This window comes from Lolium rigidum, chromosome 3 (genome assembly GCF_022539505.1).
Source record: "Lolium rigidum isolate FL_2022 chromosome 3, APGP_CSIRO_Lrig_0.1, whole genome shotgun sequence".
NCBI lineage: Eukaryota > Viridiplantae > Streptophyta > Magnoliopsida > Poales > Poaceae > Lolium > Lolium rigidum.
Window position 1 is genome coordinate 359528913 of NC_061510.1, and position 14644 is coordinate 359543556.

A 14644-nucleotide genomic window follows, 5' to 3' on the forward strand; every position below is an offset into this window, starting at 1 on the left:
ACTTTACGAGCCTAGCATGTACATACATGGTCTCGAAAAGTCGTCATGATATGATGGATAAAATTATGAGTGAAATTGTTCATCATATTAAAAGGTTACTAATAGTGAAATCCGGAACACTTATCAGATGATGATCAACTTCAAAGTAAGAACCTCAAGGTTATTGGTATTTGACCAACAAACCTAGAAGTTATTGATGTTGAAGTGTTTTTCTGAATAATGAGGAAATCTAAAAGAGAAACTACAAAAGATTATTGGCAGAAAGAAAGAAAATACTAGAAAGTCTAGTTCAGGTGTATATAAATGATATACATGTTATGGATGTATTCCTTGTTTAGTCACATAATGAAATTCTTGGGTATTTGTACCATATTGGTTGGTATAAAGTGTCATACAAAACAACGCAATACAAGAATACAATGGCCTAAGTGACTGACAAGGAATATGATAGGAATGCACGTCTGGAACAAAAATAAAGTGTTATTATGTTCATCATTGGCATTCTATCTAGCCCTTAGAATTTATAATAAAGAACTTAATAATTGTTATTATGCTCTAGTCAAATGAAAACAATAAGTTGTTCAAATTATGACATTACTCCATGTACGATGGATAAGTTATTATAAATCTTAATGGTGAAACACACATACATAACACTGACGCTAAAATGCCATAAGGCAAATGATTTGAATTCCACTTATTTGTGTAACCGCCATTTAGGTCATTTTAGAAAGGAACGCATGAAGGAACTCCATGCAAATGGATTTTTGGAGTCATTTGATTTTTGAATCATTTGGCGCTTGCAAAATCTTTTCTAAAAGTAATGACTGAAATATCGTTCATAGGCCAAGAGTTGAACGGGAAACTAACTTAGTGGAAACATGCATAATGATGTATGTCGTTCACTGGGCATAGTTGTGTGCGGGAGATTCTTCTACTTCATGAAAAACTTCCAACAATGAATTGAGTATATATATGTGGATATATTCGATAAGGAAGAAGTTTGAAAGATTTGAATGGATTCAAATAGATTTTGGCATGAAGTGGAAATCATCGTAATAGAAAAGTCAAATATCTATGATTGGATCATTGGGAAAATATTTGAATTACGAGTTTTAGCAAACATCTAAGAGAGTTATGAAATTGTTCTACAACTCACATTTCTTGGAGTATCATAGTGATGACATAGTATCTGAGAGATGTATCCAAACCTTGTTGGGTTAATGATGAGATAAAAATAAAATGATGCCATTATATTTTTGTGGATTATGCTTAGTGACTACCGCTTTTACACTAAATAGAGCATCATCATGATCCGTTGAAATGACACCATACAAGTTATGGCATGGGTATAAACCCTAATAGTCCTTTCTTTAAATTTTGGTCTAAGAGTTTACAACCAAAATCGGATGGATGTATTTGTTGGTTATCCCAAAGAATTGATTGGGAATTCTTTCCACTATGAAGTAAAAGACAAAAGTGTTTGTTAATATTACTTGCTTATTTCCAAGAAATTGTTTTCTAGCGAAGTATTTGAGTGGGAGGACAATAGAACTCGATAAGGTTTATGAACCTGAGCGTAATGATCAGAGTAGCACAAAGCATCGGAAATTGGTTCCGGAAGCGGCCACGACGATCATGGCTCCCATGACTACAAAGTGTTTTAGCCATGGAGATTGAAGTACATATTGAACCTTGTAGGTATGGTTTACTTTGTGATCAAATAAATGATTTGTGGACAAAGGATTAATTTTGAACAATGATAAACCAACTACAAACAAAGAAGTTATGATGGGCCCTGACTCCCTTAAAATGACCATGCGCCATGAAATCCATGATAGATGAATATTTTTTGAAAGTAAATGGATCTATAAAATTGATAAAGCTTGACTTGTCAAAAAGTTGTTTACGACAAAGTTCAAAGAGTTGACTACGATTGTTGCGGTCAGAAACCCACCGGCGGGCAGCGACTGGCAACACCGTAGAGCCGGGAACAACTAGGGCTGCGGCTGGCCCTGGCCCCTCGCAGCGACGGCCCGCAAAGCCTCCCGGTCACACGTCCGATGCCGTCGCAAGGGCGTGCCACCCGACCTATACCCGGTCGGAAGGTGTTGGATGATGCCTCGCTTATTTCCCGCATGGCATACACGTAAACGTTGAATACGAGCCTCGATCGGCTCTCGGTTGTCTCCGTGAATCGGCTCAAAGAGCCGATCCACCCATGATTCGTACAAGGTGTCCGAATATATGGTGGTCCTCGCTTGATCAAGATAAAGTTAATGCGATCTACGACGATTTAGGGTTTTCACCGCATAATCGGATCATCCTACTCATGATCGGGCCTCGCGCTCGCGCACGGTGACCGTAAGCCGATCCTAGACAGGGCCTAAAAACCAACACGAGGTTGATCCCCGAACATCCCTGTCTAGGGCTAGCAAACTCCACCCTACACGCCGCCGGATCCTCCAACCCTTTGTAGGGCCTAACTATTGCGGATGTTAAACTAATCCTTGAAGAACAAGGAGCAACCGTAACGGATCGGATCTACTAAACTATGATCAAGCGGGTGCCGCCCTACACCCGAGATAGGTGTAAGGGCGGCTAGATGTATAAGGGTTGCATTACGACAAGCATATGATACGAAGAACAATGCTAACCCTAACACATCTAAGATAACTACGTTGCTCGCCATCAAAAAGGCTTCAAGCACGAGCAACGCATGAACAACAAGATAGGCTTGTGCTGCCTAGATCGCAAGATGCGATCTAGGCAGCATGGTGCTTACCGGAGAAACCCTCGAGACGAAGGAGTTGGCGATGCGCCGAGATTTGTTTGTGTTGAACGTTGGTTGTTGTTTATTTCATAAACCCTAGATACATATTTATAGTCCAAGGGACTTTCTAATTCAAGCGTGCACCTAACCGTGCACGGGTAAAACTCTAGCTCCTAACCGACACGTAATCTAATATGTTACGTATACAAGGGCAAACTAGCCCAAACTTTGCATGTAAGGCCGATTCACGTATTCTTCCATGTATGATCTTCAAGTCCACCTTGATCGCGGCCCACCTCCGACTCGGTCAAATTCCGGTGATAACACATGCTCCCTGGTTTTGGAAATGACATTTCCAAAATCATTATGCTTTCTTTCGTCGGGTCATGTCGTGGCAGCAGCAGACCGCCGCAGAATCTTCCATCATTTCACCTCGCCTCCTCTCGCAAAATTTTGACAGCCTTCAACGATCTCGGAAACCGCAATAGCATTAAATTTCCACTAGGCTCCTCTCTTTATTTAACCGTGCCGACCGATTAGCCCTCTTCATCCTCTTCCTCTCGTTCTAGCTATCGGCACCCAAAAACCCTCTCCCCGTAGCAATGTCTTCCTCTTCCTCTTCCCCCTCGTGCCTCCCCTCCAACCGTCGCCGAAGAACAAGAATGAGGACGACCTCCACTCCGGGGCGAACCCCATCTCCTCCGACAAGGAGAAGAAAGAAGGAGAAGTAGAGAAGACCAAGGCCTCCCCCTCCACCAAGCTCCCTCCGAAGAAGCGCTCCCGCATGTGGGCGGACAGCGAGGACGAAGATGACGACGAGGAAGGAGAAGAGGAGGAGGAGGAAGATGATTCCTCCTCCTCCGCCGGGTACCCGCCGACGAAACGCTTCCGCTCTTGGGCGGACAGCGAGGATGATGATGATGACGAGGAAGACGAAGCTCCGTCCAAAGGCTGGGGCAGCAGCGACGAGGAGCTTCCTGGGAGCAGCGCCGACGACATTGACGATGGCGATGATGAGGACAGCGACGACTAGTAGAGTAGGACTAGTAGTAGCAGTGCACTAAGCACCAGATCCCTCTTTTGAGAGCCATCGGCTCTTTCTTGTAAAGCTGCTCCTTTGAACTAATGAAAATTTTCTCCCGTTTTATCTTGCAATTAGTTCAATTTCAATCCTTCAGCTCGCCACACCAAGGCCGATAGCAACGTATCAGACCCCTCCTTTTTTAGACGCCCATGAAGCCGGACTCAGATGTCGATTTAGACCGTCAGTCAAGCACTTCTCAAAGCCGATGCCGCCTTAGCGGTCTTCCTCTGCAAGCAGCTCGGAGAAGGCCGCAATGCAGGGTCAGCCGATGCAACTTCAATCGGCTCCCAGAAAATAGGGCATCCACCAAATTAGCTGCCCCCCAAGCCTTAATCAAGGCGAGGATGCTTCCATTGAACGCCGGTGTCTTGCATGTCAACTGATGCTACCGCTGAACTGTCGCAAAGGGTTGTCGGCTTGTATCCTTAAGTCGACGTCATGTATCGGCCCCCATACTTCAATACCCATCATCAAAGGATATCTTGGGCTGCTGGGTATTTGCAAGACGCTTTTACTGCATATCCTCATGTTTTATCCACCTAGGTGCCCCCCGAGCCGATTCTTTCAAGGGATTTGATGGTATCGGCTCTTCAGGTATTCCCTGTTGAATCAAATGCTGAACCCAGGCAGAATGTATGATGAGGATAATTTTGGCCGATTGCTGGAATCGGCCTCCACGTTGCTTGTTCGATGAAGGTTTTGTAATGTTCCTCCATAAATTTTTGGGGCCGATCACAAGGATCAGCCTCGCCACGTTTGCTCATTGAGTTGCTTCAGCTACATGGTTAGGCCAGTGGACACGACCAGCCTAACTTCACCCTCTGTCATGTCGATGCGCTCGCCGTCGTCCACCTTGAGTGCATCGTTTAATCCTCGAGCAGTAAACTCCGTTGGGAGGATGAGCACCATGTTTGTGCCGCCCGATGTCTCATCATCGGCTTTCCTTTGTCTCGGGGCGCCACTCTTTTCTTTGTGGCCGACCTTCTTCGTCCAGGGTTCGCTGAATTTTGGCGGCCAGATCAGGCCGTGCCTTCCTCAACGCGTGCAGGTATAACCTTTCAGCTTCTTCCAACCCACGTAGACGTTGAACCCTTCGCTTCTGGAAACGGCTGAGCCCATCAGGGCACCATCTTGGCCGATGATACTTGTCTTCTTCATCATCGTCCTCTAGTTCCTCGAGATCTTCCACCCGAGCGGACTCAGCATGCTTGTTCCGAGGCGGGAGAGGCCCTAGGCGTTTGAACACGGACACGTTAGCCGCATCCTTCTTCTTCTCGTTTGCATTCCGGGCGCCTGCCGATTGTTGGCAATCGGCTCATTCCCGAATCCCAGCAGATGTCCGAAGAAGGGGCAGTCCCGTGCCTATCCTCATCGTCTTGTTCCCCGGACCTTTCCTTGGCGTGGCGCTCATATCGCTCCTCGTCGTGATCATGCCGACGACGTCTCCTCGTCGTCCCTAGCCGCACGATCTTTTTCATCATCGTCGCTGTGTCGCCGGCGTTGGTCGTATTGACCCACATACTTGTTGAGGAGGTGATCAGAGAGAGGTCGTTGATATCTTATGTTCTTCACTTCTCACTCTGTGACGTAGCGCTTGCCGTCGTGGCGGAGCCGATCGCGTGGAGCGGCTTCCTCTGTGTCTTTGCTATGAGAGCAGCCTGCCCTCATCTCCGTCCTTACCGCAGTGGTGCCCAGGTCCCACCATGTTGATATTGCACGATAAATCTGGCTGGCACTCTCCATGGTAAGTGTACTCCACCATGTTAATGGCGGGGAAGGGGTGTGTGTCGACCTTCATGGCGTACAGGTTGAAAATTAATCGCCCTTTCTCTATCGCCATTTGGATCTGCTGACGCCACACCCTGCAGTCGTTAGTGGTGTGGGTGAACGTGTTATGCCACTTGCAGTATGGCTTTCCGTTCAGCTCTTGCACCGTAGGGATCTTGTGGCCTTCGGGTACCTTTATATGCTTCTCCGTGAGTAAGAGATCGAAAATCTGCTCAGTTTTGGTCACATCGAAGTCGAACCCTTTTGGAGGGCCTTGTGGCTTAACCCATTTGCAGGACACGGGGCTCGCCGCTCGAGTCCATTCAGCCACCGCTACCTCTCGATCTCCCGCAAGCACCTTCATCCTCGTCGTAATCCACCAGGGCCACCGCACGCTTGAATTTGTCCCGGTAAACATCCGGGTGGCGCCTGTTCATATGCCGACAGCCTTCCGCACCATGTGCGCCAATGAAGGGTAGTCCGCTTGGGAGGCCACGTCCTTGATCGATGATGAGAGACCCACCACCGCCAACTCGATCGCTTCTTTTTCACTAACGTGAACCGAATAGCATCGGTTCCTCACGGTCCCGAAGCGCTGGATGTATCTCGACACCGTTTCCCCGCGCTTCGTCGTACTTGTGCTAGATCGGCAATGCCAGCCTCGGAAGCCTCCGAGTGATACTCGCTCATGGAATTGCTCCTCCAATTGCTTCCAAGTCCGGATTGAGTTCGGTGGCAGCGACGTGTACCACCCGAAAGCCGATCCCGTGAGGGACTCGTGCGAAGAACCTCACACGCAGCCTCGTCCGATGCCGAGATCGTGCCCAGCTGTGCCAAATATCGGCTCACATGCTCGATGGAGCTGGAACCATCCGATCCACTAAACTTTGTGAAGTCCGGGAGCCGATATTTGGGTGGTAGCGGGATCAATTCGTACTCGTTGGGGTACGGCTTGGTGTAGCCGAACGTCTTCCTTTTCGGCATCATGCCGAACCGATCTTTCAGAATTTTACAAATCTGATCCGCGGTGATGGCCGAAGGTGTCGAACCCCGAAGATTCGCCGGGGTGGTATACTTAGCCAGCCATGCTTGCTTTTCCGGTTCCGAGCCAACCGCAGAGCTGGGCTCGGAGGTTTGTCGGAGTAGCGTACTTAGCTAACCACGTTTGCTTCTCAAGATCTCGCTCCCGACGTTCCTCCCGCCGTTCCAGCAGGCCCCCGCCGCCGCAGCCTCGGTTCGAGAGTGCCCAGTGCACCGCCGTCCGGTACGTATGCGCACGCGTATCCGTGCGGGATCTCCTTGGGTGCCTCAGGTAGGAATTGGTAGTCACTAGGATCACCACCAATCTTGTAGACGACGTATGCCGATGAGTTCGGCATCTCTGGTGCCGCCCATGCGAACGGCAGCGGCGGATGGGACTGGAGTTGCATCTCTCCTTTGTAAGTCCCCAGAGCTGGTCCCGACGGAGAAAACCGGTGGCTCATGATTTCCTGGATCACGCGCAGAGCGACACGCTCCAAAGTGTTCACCAGGCTCTCAGAGTGGTGGTGCAGCGAATGAGCCACCATGTAGTTGATCTCCTGACGCAGCGACCTGGTGCGTTCTTCCGACGGGGCGGACAGGTCCACTCCATCGAGTGCGCCTTCGGGTGAGAACCCCTTCCACCCGACGCCGTGGGGCGGGTTCCGTGGAAAGAGCCGATGAGCTCGGCTTCGAGGACTGCCTTGATCTCGTCATGCTTCTTCTTGAGCTCGTCGAGCCGGATCCTCGTACTTGACCGGAGTGCTTTCCGCCATCTCGGATGCAGATGGCGATGCGGTGGATGTCGAAGGTTGTCCCACCGGGCGTGCCAGAATGTGTTGCGGTCAGAAACCCACCGGCGGGCAGCGACTGGCAACACCGTAGAGCCGGGAACAACTAGGGCTGCGGCTGGCCCCAGTCCCTCAGAGCGACGGCCCGCAAAGCCTCCCCGGTCACACGTCCGATGCCGTCGCAGGGCGTGCCACCCGACCTATACCCGGTCGGGAAGGTGTTGGATGATGCCTCGCTTATTTCCTCGCATGGCATACACGTAAACGTTGAATAAGAGCCTCGATCGGCTCTCGAGTTGTCCCGTGAATCGGCTCAAAGAGCCGATCCACCCATGATTCGTACAAGGTGTCCGAATATATGGTGGTCCCGCTTGATCAAGATAAAGTTAATGCGATCTACGACGATTTAGGGTTTTCACCGCATAATCGGATCATCCTACTCACGATCGGGCCTCGCGCTCGCGCACGGTGACCGTAAGCCGATCCTAGACAGGGCCTAAAAACCAACACGAGGTTGATCCCCGGAACATCATGTCTAGGGCTAGCAAACTCCACCCTACACACGCCGCTGGATCCTCCAACCCTTTGTAGGGCCTAACTGTTGCGGATGTTAAACTAATCCTTGAAGAACAAGGAGCAACCGTAACGGATCGGATCTACTAAACTATGATCAAGCGGTGCCGCCCCTACACCCGAGATAGGTGTAAGGGCGGCTAGATGTATAAGGGTTGCATTACGACAAGCATATGATACGAAGAACAATGCTAACCCTAACACATCTAAGATAACTACGTTGCTCGCCATCAAAAAGGCTTCAAGCACGAGCAACGCATGAACAACAAGATAGGCTTAGGCTGCCTAGATCGCAAGATGCGATCTAGGCAGCATGGTGCTTACCGGAGAAACCCTCGAGACGAAGGAGTTGGCGATGCGCCGAGATTTGTTTGTGTTGAACGTTGGTTGTTGTTTATTTCATAAACCCTAGATACATATTTATAGTCCAAGGGACTTTCTAATTCAAGCGTGCACCTAACCGTGCACGGGTAAAACTCTAGCTCCTAACCGACACGTAATCTAATATGTTACGTATACAAGGGCAAACTAGCCCAAACTTTGCATGTAAGGCCGATTCACGTATTCTTCCATGTATGATCTTCAAGTCCACCTTGATCGCGGCCCACCTCTGACTCGGTCAAATTCTGGTGATAACAACGATAAGATTAGATCTTCCGTAGCTATGCTTATAGTCTATGTGGATTATTCTAGTAATCACTACATATTTGTTTTATGGGATATGTTAGTAGGATGGCAAAATACATTACTTATCAGAAGTGTGTATTAAAGGTGTATACAAGATACAACCAAGAGTTTTGCTGGTCCGTGGAATACTAGATAGGTATACAAACTTCAATTGGATGAAGTGAGTATCGCGGAGTTGGAATCTTCACCGGATGAAACGATCAAAGAGTTATGATTTCATCAGAGACGATGAAGAGACTTGCATTTGCAAGAAATTAAGTGGGAGCGCTGAGACATATTTATAATACTTTATGTAGATGACATATAGTTGGTTATAAATGATGTAATTATATACTTGATTAAAAGGTTTCATTGAGAAATTAACTTCAATGAAAGGATATGGACTGAAACATATTTAGTGTCAAGATCTATGAAGATAGATTGAAACACATAATAAGTTTGAGTCAAAGTACATATAATGGATATTGAAGTAGTTCAATATAGAAATATTAAGAAAATTTTCTTGTCATGTGAAGGTTTAACAAGACTTGAATGTAATTGACACTCAATGAGTAAAAACACATGAGTGATTTTAGATCACGAATAATATGTAAAAAAATCAGATGTTCTATGCTCTGAATAGTTAGGAGCATGTACCAGAACGATTCATGTGATGATCATTGGACAAACAGTAAAGAATATTCTTGAGTATTTAAGAAGAACCAAGGATATATATATATATAGTTTTGTATGGAGAAATGACAAACAAATCGATGTAAGGTGTTGCACCGATATTTGTTTTGTCACATATGAAAATAAAATTTCAATCTCAAATTAGACTAAGTGTTGTTTAAAAGGTAGCACAATGAGCTAGAAGTTGTCTATGCTAGATTTAGAAGAGTTCTAAATATTATGACGGATTCTGCAAAAGAAGGCAGAGTATGTCATTGTTTTGACAATGACAGAGGATGTTAAGTCAAGAGGTTCTTTGAGAACTTGGTGTAGTTCCGACAGAGTCAGAACTTTGAAGCTTTATTATGTGTGACAATATTAGTGACATATTTTAGACTGCGAAATTAAGGTTCCACCAGAAGACCAAACATATTTAATGCCGACTCATTTGGAAATGAGTAATGCGTTGAGACGCAAATGAATTACAAAATACATACATTTCTGAGTGTGTCAGATCCGTTGACTAAAACCTCTCCCGTGAGCAAAACATGATAAAGCACCGGAAGGCCAAGGTGTTATATCTTTACAAATGTAAACTAGATTATTGACTCTAGTGCAAGTGGGAGATCTGTTGGAGATATGCCCAAGAGGCAATAATAAAATGGTTATTATAATATATCTTTGAGTTTATGATAATGTTTACATACCATGCTATAATTGTATTAACCGAAACATTGATACATGTGTGTTATGTGAACAACAAGGAGTCCCTATTAAGCCTCTTGTATAACTAGCTTGTTGATTAATAGATGATCATAGTTTCATGATCATGAACATCGGATGTTATTAATAACAAGGTTATGTCATTATATGAATGATGTAATGGACACACCCAATTAAGCGTAGCATAAGATCACGTCATTAAGTTATTTGCTATAAGCTTTCGATACATAGTTACCTAGTCCTTATGACCATGAGATCATGTAAATCACTTATCTTGGAAAGGTACTTTGATTACATCAAACACCACTACGTAAATGGGTGGTTATAAAGGTGGGATTAAGTATCCGGAAAGTATGAGTTGAGGCATATGGATCAACAGTGGGATTTGTCCATCCCGATGATGGATAGATATACTCTGGGCCCTCTCGGTGGAATGTCGTCTAATGTCTTGCAAGCATATGAATAAGTTCATAAGAGACCACATACCACGGTACGAGTAAAGAGTACTTGTCAGGAGACGAGGTTGAACAAGGTATAGAGTGATACCAATGATCAAACCTCTGACAAGTAAAATATTGCGTGACAAAGTGAATTGGTATTGTATGTGAATGGTTCATTCGATCACTAAAGTCATCGTTGAATATGTGGGAGCCATTATGGATCTCCAGATCCCGCTATTGGTTATTGATCGGAGAGAAGTCTCAACCATGTCTACATAGTTCGCGAACCGTAGGGTGACACACTTAAGGTTTGATGTCGTTTAAGTAGATATGGATATATGGAATGGAGTTCGAAGTTTTGTTCGGAGTCTCGGATATGATCCAGGACATCACGAGGAGTTCTGGAATGGTTCGGAGAATAAGATTCATATATAGGAAGTCATATTCCAAGTTTGGAAATGATCCGGTGCATTTATGGCAGGTTCTAGAAGGTTCTAGAAAAGTCCGGAAGAAAGGCACTATGGAAGGTGGAGTCCCGGAGGGACTCCACAAGCTTGGCCGGCCAAACCCTAAGGGAGGAGTCCCAGGTGGGCTCCACCTGAGGTGGCCGGCCACCCCACCTAAGGAAAAGTGGGAGTCCCACCTTGGGTAGGACTTCCCCTTGAGTAGGTTTCCCACCTTTGGGAAGTTTTGGTGTTGGGGTCTTATTCGAAGACTTGGACTACAACTCTTGGGGCTTCCACCTATATAATGAGGGACAAGGGGAGGGTGGCCGGCCACTCTTGCCTCCAACCTTGGCTGCCCCCTTTGTGGCCGGCGCCCAAGGCACCCTCTCTCCCCAAACCCTAGCGCCCCTCCTCCACTACTTCTCCCGCATATGCTTAGCGAAGCTCCGCCGGAGATCTCCATCGACACCGCCACCACGCCGTCGTGCTGCCGGGATTCCGAGGAGGATCTACTACTTCCGCTGCCCGCTGGAACGGGGAGAAGGACGTCGTCTTCATCAACACCGAACGTGTGACCGAGTACGGAGGTGCTGTCCGATTGTGGCACCGTCAAGATCTTCTACGCGCTTTTGAAAGCGGCAAGTGATCGTCTACCGCAGCAACGAGAGCCTCCTCTTGTAGGCTTTGGAAATCTTCAAGGGTTAGTCTCGTTCATCCCCTCGTTGCTCCCATCTTCTAGATTGCATCTTGGCTTGGATTGCGTTCTTGCGGTAGGAAAATTTTTGTTTTCTATGCTACGAATCCCTACAGAACTGGTAGACAACCGACGCACCCAAGACCGCCTGGACGTAGACTAGGCGTCCTTCACGGGAAAGCAACCTCGCTTTCCAAAAAGGCAGCTGATCAGCGAGCTTGTCAATGGCGGCGTGAAGCTCGGCTTTCCTTGGCTTGCCGATGGAGAGAGGCAGGCCCAGGTATCGGCACAGCAGTTGTGCCATAGGGCACGGCAAGGCCACCTCGATCTCATCAAGGGTTGCTGGAGGGCATCGGATGGGAGCTGCCGTGCTCTTGGCGTTGTTGGCTCTCAGCCCAGATGCACCACCAAAGCAGTCCAGCAGGGCCCATATTGCCGCCAACTCAACCCTGCACGGCCTGTCGAATATGACAACATCGTCGGCGTAGAGGGATAGGCGGTGGCTCAGCCCAACGGCGTTGAGGTCCGCAAGGACCCCGGCCTGCTCTGCCGCTCGCAACATGGAGGAGAGGACGTCCATGGTGATGACAAACAGCAAGGGGGAGATCGGGTCCCCTTGCCGTAGGCCACGGCCGTGGCTGAAAGCGCTCCCGACGAAGCCGTTAACAAGCACCCTGGTGCTCGCCGTTCGCAGCATTATAGTTGTACTTCTTTTATACTTCAATTTCTTTTGCCTACAACCTGCAATCCGGGCGATCTTTCCTTTACCTCAATTGGGTAACCTATTATTAGCACAATGCCTAGTTAAAGTGTTTAGGGTTTTCGTGGGGCAAAGTCTCACCACATCTCTTCCTTTATATAATGATCAGCGCTTACAAGTGTACAAGGCACAATACGGTAGAAATACATGACATGCTAATTATACACACTAGACCTATTTTAACACTCCCTACTCTGTACAAGATTCAGGTTGGTCTTAAAACGGTCTAGCATCTGTCGGGTGGCTGGTTTAGTAAAAACATCAGCTAGCTGATCATCGGAAGAAATAAACCTGACCTGTAGAGTTCCAACGGCCACACGCTCTCGCACAAAATGAAAATCTACCTCAATATGTTTGGTCCTAGCGTGGAAGACTGGATTGGCTGTTAGATATGTAGCCCCTAAATTGTCACACCATAAAATAGATTGCTGAGAGAGTAGTGACTCTACCCAAAAGGCTTCGGCTGCTCCAATTGCCAAAGCTTTATATTCTGCCTCGATACTGGATCTGTGTTGCTGACCAGCACGCCGTTTAACACCACGGGTAACTCTTTGCTGGCCAACCTTAAGGGGCCGACAGAGCAGGGATCACTAAGCAACGGAGGCCTCCGCGGCTTGGAGATGATCGACGAGATCAGGGCCAAGCTCGCCGAGAAAAATTATCACCGCCTCCTGCGCCGATGCGGTCGCGTTCGCAGCGCGTGAGGCCACCTACGTCCTCAGCAACGGCAAAATCAAATATGACGTCGACGGGCCAGGCCGCAAAGACGGCGTCATGTCAGCGGTCGAGGACCCAGCCAAATTCCTCCCGGCGCCCACCTACAGCTACGGGGAGCTCCTAGGGCTTCACCAAGACTGACCTCGTCGCACTCTCCGGCGCGCACTCCATCGGCGTCGCCCATCATTGGCGTTCTCCTTCGCGGACCGCTTCCTTCCTAGCGCCAACTCCCACAGCCAGATCGACCCCTACTACCGGACCTTCATGCTAACCGAGACCAAGGACTTCACTGATCCGCAGGTCCAGCTGAACATCCGCGACATGACACCTACCACCGAGAAGCTCTCTGGTTACAAGCCTAACGGCGTGAACACGTCGGCGGTGGACGTCCTGGATAACAGCTACTACAATGCCAACCTCCAGAACATGGTGCTCTTCACGTCCGACTCTGCGCTCAGGGGGAACGCCGAACAACTGCTGGAGCCTGGAGGACTACAAGAGGGACGCCAACCTGTGGAGCATGGCCTTCGGCGCGGCCATGACAAAGCTCAGCAACACCCTCAAGGCCGAGGGGCCACTCTTCGAGGACGGAAACAGGAAGAAATGCAGCGCCACCAACCACGACAACAAGGACGCCTACCCTTCTCTCAATATTTGAACGACACAACACATGCAAGAACCAAGTTTTTCTTTTGTGTACTTCAATTTTGAATTCCAGCAATTTAAGATTTATCTAATAGGTGTTGTAATAGCACTTTCAAGTTTATCTAGGTACAAGTAGTAGAGATTTCTGAACAATTTTGATGGCTGAAAACATATAATGTAATAGTTGAAAAAACCCAGCAATTTGATGTTCTTTTTACATCTATGTTCTGGTTTCAATTATCGACCGAGCACTGACAATCTACCACAAGACGAACAGAACATGAAACTGCTAGCGGAAAGGAGCTAAAAAAATCTTGCTTGAAAAAACTGCTTTGAAGGTCTCGTTTCGGTGAATCACTTGAGCCCCGAGACATTTTTGGTGCCATGGAAAACCAGTGAGTTATTACACTTAACCTATACTACCTCCATCTCAAGGCTTAAGACCTATATTTTTTCAGAAAGTCAAACTATGTTAAATTTGACTAAGTTTTTATCAAAAATCATTAACATGAAAAGTACAAAATCAATATCATCAGATAGATAATGAAATATATTTTTCATATGGTACCTATAAAATATCATATTTGTTCATAAATTCTTATAAAAATTAGTCAACTTTACTTTGTTTGACTTTCTGAAAAAAAAATAAGCCTTAAGCCTTATGATGGAGGTAGTATATGGTAACTACTAAGGCTCGGTCAATTGAGAACAAAGTACTACCCTGTCAACCAAAGCCTCCCTAGTTCCTCCTACATAAAAATATCATGAGATTTTGCCTTTCTTTGTAAACACTAGGGGTTTGAAAAGTGTAACTGATATATAAGACTAAACATGAACTAAAAAGAACCACGAAACGGAGGTCGGCAGTTCACC